Source organism: Tubulanus polymorphus, chromosome 9, assembly GCF_964204645.1.
Source record: "Tubulanus polymorphus chromosome 9, tnTubPoly1.2, whole genome shotgun sequence".
Lineage (NCBI taxonomy): Eukaryota > Metazoa > Nemertea > Palaeonemertea > Tubulaniformes > Tubulanidae > Tubulanus > Tubulanus polymorphus.
In genome coordinates this window covers 3,944,147-3,951,418 of record NC_134033.1, presented here as the reverse complement: position 1 = coordinate 3,951,418, position 7,272 = coordinate 3,944,147, and the positions used below count along the sequence as shown (strand labels likewise).

General features: G+C 36.9%; 1 long non-coding RNA gene across 1 annotated transcript; it reads right to left on the bottom strand.

Annotated features, from left to right (window-relative positions):
* Window positions 1–3,483: 3,483 nt before the first annotated feature.
* Window positions 3,484–6,680, bottom strand: LOC141910936 (uncharacterized). Its single transcript, XR_012619945.1, has 3 exons — window positions 6,584–6,680; window positions 4,207–4,284; window positions 3,484–3,522 (listed from the first exon to the last, which is right to left on the bottom strand). It is a non-coding gene; the product is annotated as an uncharacterized LOC141910936 (long non-coding RNA).
* Between the last annotated feature and the right edge of the window lie 592 nt (window positions 6,681–7,272).

Here is a 7,272-nt window from a genome sequence, read left to right as displayed (position 1 = left end):
AGCGTCTATGAATAGCGAGCAAGTATTCAGCTGAACATAAATGTGTTTTGCCGTACTATCAACGTAGCAGTACGCGCTTCGAGGAACTGCGGTGGATGACGTCATTCGTCCGTCCATGACGTACCTTGTTGTGTCTGGTAGCTGTTGCGTCACTTCGCGGTAAATTCTAAACTCAAACTGTGAACTGTTTTGTGCTTAACTTTCGAGTGTTTAGTGTGCGGGGACAGCGGTCTCGAATGAACTTTTTTCCGATTGGGTATCCGGAACTTTAAATGCGGTTTTATGATATACTATATCATGAACTTTAATATGCGTTGTAGTGTCAAACTCGTTACTCGTTATAATGAATTGTTTACTAATGTTCTTTTTCAGGATTTGTTCTAGAGGTATCAGCGGGATATTCACGAGTTGGGTTAAATTCAAAATTTCGGGACGAAATTTAAACTGGATAGGGAGTGATGATCCGCAGCAAGATTCCGTAGTAACTAAAAAATGTTTGTAATGATGGTTTTTGTTTACGTTGGTGGTTTCTTTATGGGTATCAGACAGCAAACGATGTGTGCAAGTTGTTGTTTGATGCTTTGATCTACCAGCGCTGACAACAAATCAGCCAGGGGTAAAAATAATTCTTCCTCGGTTCTTGTGCGTCGATATCTGGCAAACATTCAGAATTATTTTTAAAAACTTAAGGATAGACGTAATTGGTTGGGTCGGAACGATGAGGTGCTTTGATAGTGTGGTTTGTGCAGGGATCTCGCTGTTACTTCTTGATACTCCCGACTACTTTCTATAAAAGGAAGAACCGGAAGTATAGGGAGACATGGTTGTTTTGCTTTATCCTGTAGTATTATAGAGTTAGTTAAATTATAAATGAAAATTGGTATAATAAGTATAGAATGATTTTAGATTTGATAATTAATTACATTGTATTTCTGAATCAAAAGTTTACTATTGTTGATTGGAAAAAGAAACGATGAGTTTGTTCCATAATCTAGGTGAAAACTAAGTTTTGAAAATATATCTAAATTAAGTATCCTGGATGTTAATTAAGGACAAGACCTTTATAATCGCTTAAGTTTTATGGAAGTTTAATTGTGGCAAATATCAATACTAGCTCTCTAAGGTTTCTGTTGGTGTACATGTCTGTTGGTAACTCGTAGAGAATAGCTGCTCTCTCAACGATGATGAGTAGGGAGTGAGTAAATCAAAGCGCGTTATGACAGGAGGGTTGGAAAGAAAAGTTACTTTGGCAAATCAGTTTCTCAAATAATTTTAGATTAGCGAATCATTAAGGCTAATTCTACATGTCCAAAACCGTCATGACAGCTAGGTTGCTGCTCCTTGCCAAAAGTCGAACGGGAGAGTCGGCATTCTAGGAATGCCGATCTTTTCCATAAAAGAGGCCCGCAGTCTTGAGAAAGCAGACTTACCAGGGACGCTCGTTAAAGATACTTGAGATTTGGGTGGAAATACCAGAATTAGGACGGGTTACCAACAGTAGTGTACAATAGGAATTTGGAGTTAGGAATTGGACTGTGTACTGGAGATATTACTATTATCAAGGTAAATAAAATCCATTTTATTATTATTATATTCAATCAGAATTTCGGCATTTTAGTTTAATTATTTGGGTTTGTGCACGGACACGTTCTCTCGCCAGGGACCGATCTTTACGTTTTTATATTCAACGATTAAGGAGAGGATTGTGACCGGTGTATCAGTACCATCGCTGAACCATAATGATTCGGATCAGCACCTGCAAAGATTCGGATCAATTCTAATTGATCAATGCTAATGTCGGGCTTGTTTTAAAGTAAATGAATGACTTAATTTCAAATCGCGTGTAATGCAACACGAAGTTAGACAATATTGGTTCCTAGGAATGCTGCATTTGTTCTTTTAAACAAATGTAGTACAATTCTGTGACGCACCTTCAATCAAAAGCTCCTGTAGCGCGATTCTGGTGTGGTTTCCACCCAATATTTCGATAACATTTTTTTCTAACGGAGAGATAATGGGCCCTGTAGCACGACCTACGAGGGACATAAAGTTTGATGCAGGGCGTGCCAGCATCTCAGATTTCAAACTGTCCACGTGTTTCCGATCCACACATCGCACCTGGAGTGGCCACGACGGAGCTTTTAGCTTTTCGGTCGCTATTTTGTATGTACCTACGGAAAGAAAAATAGTTATCATTTCACATGTTTTTCACTGTTTCTTTTCATTTTTTGGATGTTTAAGAACTCGATATGAAAGTTTTACAAATTTGTCAGATTGAACTGTGACCCATGGGTAATTGTAAACATTATGCACGACTGATTCTTTTGGGATGACCATAGTCTCATTTTCTTTATGGTAGCTAGCCTTATCTATTAAAGCCAGGGTGATGCATGATGCATCGGAAATTAGACACTGATAACGAAAACGATTTGAAAATCAGCTCACCTTGTCTGAAGCGTATGACCTGTTTTTGAAGCATATCTATACAGGAAAGAAAGGGGATAAATTAAATTGATATAATTGAATAATCTGTTCGAAGCGATTATGAAATGCAAGATGTAATCTGGTCGACTTACCTGAACAAACCGATGAAGATCTGTTTTCAGTACATGTATTTTCAATTTGTTGTACATGCATTTCTGTAAATATACCACGAATGGAAATATCTAATTATAGTTCTCTAGGTGTCACCATAACTTAACTCATTAATGTTGAATCTAATTCGATTCTTACTTGATAATCAAATTTTTTCTTCCAATTTTGTATTACTTCAGAAATGAGGAAATTGACGTAATATGTTTTCAGCAAATTATATGGCATGTTGTTTTTGTCTGTGAATTTCTTTATTTCCCGAAAGTAATTAAGTGAAAGTAACACATGAAGACCTACCATCACGACATTTTAACAATTCCGATGGTTCAAGGGATTTTACTTCATCACAACCTACAAGAGATGAGATTTGTAAATTGTTAAGTCTCAATGAATTCTGATAGCAACTCGTAGTGTCCGGAGTTGTTGTAACATTGAATTAAATACGTTCCTGTTTGATTGATGGATGATTAACACTTTGTTTTAAAAAGAGGGAGATTATCGATCGATATGATCTCGAAAAGTCGCTCGAAAATATAGAACAAAACAAGAATGGAATTTGATAAAAATGTAACACTTCACTCAATTCAGATATGATCAACTCGGATATCTTATCACATCTCAATTTGACGTCACTCAAGTTGGACACATGTCTACCACCACTTAAGGTCGGAAAGTATAATCAACTACTAGAGAGCATTCTACTGTATTCTAAGTCATATAATGAACTCAAACACTCGAATCACTCTTGGAGAATAACAAACATATCACCAGGGGAGGTGTGGAAGAGACCTCACTTATTTCACAAAGGCAAAATTGGTGTTATTTTTACACTCTAATACAGCTCGGAATAATGATATCTTAAACAATACATACCATTAGTTGAATCACCGAGGGCAGTGTTTAAGTGGAGTCCATGGAAAGGATCTTGTTCTAAATAGAAATAATACATTTCAAATTAAGAATTTATTTCAATGATTATATTGATAATGACATTTTTTATAATTTGTATAATAATTCAAGTCGCGGCATGTAATTCCATGCGATTATTGACCTATGTAATTTCAGCATTTATTTCGACATAGAACAACCCGGGGCTGATGTTATGGGCGGATTCATTTTAAAAAAGGGCCTTGCGAAAATTAAAGCAATAGGGTATGGGCGGCCATCCCCGCCAAACAGAAGTTTAGGTCATCACGTGAAGGATAAACTCAAAAAATTGAAGTATAATGTAGTAACGTGGGGGATAAACTCATTACGTGACGGATCAACTCAGCTACCTTCCCTTTGAGCCAAAATGTAATGTGATGGCCGATCCAGTACGAAGTAACATTTCAAAACATCTACTGTTAACGAAAAATTCCCCGAACTCTTGAGTCGGTATTCGATAGAATTAGAACAGAGAATAGGCGGAGTCTACTGTAGGCAATGACGTGCATTCTGAGCGTACTTTTGCAATGTAATATAGACAAATAATTCGCAATCAAAATTCATGGATCCAGCAAACTACTTGTTATAAATGTTTATAATAAGTAGCTTGAAAAATTCCACCCCTTTCATGTTTTCATTAAATGCTTACTCGGAGAGTTCTTCTGGGTGTCAATAATGAAACCTTACCATTGAATGTATAGATGTCGTTCGTTTCAAAAGTGTCATCAGAAGTACTTTTTTCATGGCGTATTGGACTTTTATTACCTGTAAAAATTTAAAATCAATCTCATGTTGAATATACAATCGATATAAACATTATCTCACGTTAGTTATTGCCGCGTAGTTGGATTGGATTTTGTTGTTGCGGTTTATTTTTCGACCTTAGTGTATTGCATTTTCTTAAACCGAGATTAGAGTGAAAACGTGTATCTATTTACACGTCTATAATTGCGAATCGTAACTAAAACGCTGCATCTATAAAAGGCTACGCTGAGCCTGTTATCCGCTTTAGTAATGTTTGATTACTTGATAAACAGCAAGACATCATTGATTAACAAAATGATGTAATAATAGCCTTTACTTGGGAATTTGACGCCAACGTCGGATGGCAACGGCGGATCTTGGCTCTGATTCAGTGAGGAATGCCCCCCCCCCCCCCAAGAATAGGGCATATCGTGATAAAAAGGGGACCCCGAAAAAAAACCAATAGACAAAAATTAACAGTTTTCTTTAGAAATACTTATGAATTTAAACTTCTTTTGGTATCAATATTTCTCGTTTACTCGTAAATTTTCAGCGCAACTTGATAATAATGTCTAGAAGGGGACCCCCGGCCTGCACTCTCTCATTGGAACCACGCCTGGAGAGAGGGTTACAGGGCGAGAGAGGTGATCAGTATATTTGAGAGTTTCTAATGAGCGTCTGTTATGATAACGGCTGAAGGTTTTAGGTCACACGTGGCCTGTGTTGACCACTAGACTGGATAAACTAAAAATAGAAAATTTGCGCTTTGGAAAAGTTCGTTAGCTTTTAATTTTTGATTTCATCAAATACAAATTTAGTGACTCAAGGGAAGGCTCAAAACTTCTAGAATCAGTCCCACACGTGGTATCTTATTTATCTAAACGTTTTGTTTATGTTAATCATATATTTGTAGCTTTGTAAACCATGCCATTTCACGCCTTTTTGATAATGTTAGCTATTAGTAGTTACTATGTAGCACGTGTATCTTTGTGTGCACTAGCAAAGAACCCATCCCGGTGGAGGCCACTGGTGGCGGTATGATACTATCAGTGAGCCTAAAAATAAACGACTGCGACTATGCCGTATAATGTTATAAGTCATTGAAGCAGTGGTGATATGTTTTCCGTGTTTATCGCAGTTCCCGCATTTCTTTGGACTGACAAAATTGGCGTTGGATATATCAAACAGATAGCTATATGCAAAAAGTCGCTAAGATAAATCACGGACTCTAAAACGAATAAATACATTATCTCCACTAACATGAGGCAGATGAAGCGGGTTCAGGTCACACGCGTATCTGCCGGCAAGCACACGATGGTTCGACCACACAACTTTTTGAAGCTCGATTTCTCAATTATTGTTGACCCGGTTGGCAAAATAAATAAAATTTGTGTCTTAATTTTTGTTCACACACACACACAACACCAGCTGAGCGTAGATGCAGCAGTGCATTGACCCATACATGGATGAACAAGAAATCATAATCAAAAATATGTTTGTCGATAAACGAAATCAGTCATCAAGTACTACGGATATCAATTTTAAAAGAGGAAATGAGTATCATTATATCAACTATGTCAGAGTCACTGAAGTTGATTCGATACGATTTTTATCAAAGGTTTAGTCTTTTTATTGTAGAAATATATTGCCTTCTCTTACCAGAAAGGAAGACTATTAAAAATGCGCCAGATTGGCTAGATTTTTCTCTAGCCAATATAGAAGTATTTCTCTCGACTAGTCGAGACGAGAGTTGTGTCGAGGAAAATCGGGCGTAACAAAGTCGAGGAGTCGAGAGTAATCTAACCAATCAACATACAGCATATTCGCGCGCATTTTGACACAACTTTGTTTATTTTTCTATCAGAAGTTGAGAAATCGAAAATTTGAGACAACTCAATTTCTCTTCAAAAAGTCGAGTGTGTGATGCTAGGTTTACACACACACACACACGTGTACATTCTAAACTGATCTACGTAATCAAATATGAAATTTTTCTGTTATTATCTAAATTGTGGATACTTTTCCAAAACTAAAAGAGATCATTTTTCGACTTTCTGGCATATTTTTCTAACCTTCCAATCATCTCAATGTAAATAAACATAATTATTATTCTATATCAAACAAATGTTTGCCAGTATTACTGTGTCCGAATAAAGCGAGGTTCCCTTTTATATAATGAGATCACATCGTCGAAAACTCAGGCGATTTTTAGATCTATTGAATATATTTCTAGATCTCGGTTATTGTCATTTTTCCCATTGTAGAATCTCTCATTTCATGCTTATGTTACTAGATACAAAAAAATCTTAAGGTAACTTACGAGAATCCTCTAATAACAATTCATTAAACGCCTTCACAAATTCTGATCTGGAGTTCACTGTCCGCTTTAAACATTCGGGGAGGTTTTCGGTGATCAACTGGGACAGCTTGTAGCGCTTTGTGGTATTCGAAGTCGAAATCTGTGGAAAAAAGGTTGCGTTATAGAGCTCTGTTCACGTTCACTGTAAGAGAAGCGAAATTTGAACTTACATACCTTCACACATCCAATCGAGCCGGCTTGTTTTATGTCTTTTATATGTACAGAGATATCGTTGTCATTAACCAACCATGCGTCGTTTCCGATGAAACGTAAACCCCACGGTCCTTCGACGTTTATATTGCGATCCATCTTCACGTTCGTTTTATTTTCGGATACTGAAAAAATATAATAGTAGATATAAAAGGTTCATCCTCTGGAAATCCTATTTCAATGTCTTTGCTATCGGGAAAAACATTTGTATTTCATTTCGTCGTTTTTGTTGAAGAAGAGCAGTTGTTAAAATACAATACATGGGTGTGTTTAGGAGTAGGCCTAGTGATGATTTTAACAACAAGCCCATAGCCAGGGGGGGGGGTTGTCCGTTCGAACGAACGCCCCTTTATAGAAAATGCCCTTAGTGATTTTGGTAATTTTTTCAGCCAACTTGTTACGAATTATTACACGCTTTATTACACTTGTTTGAGGTCAAT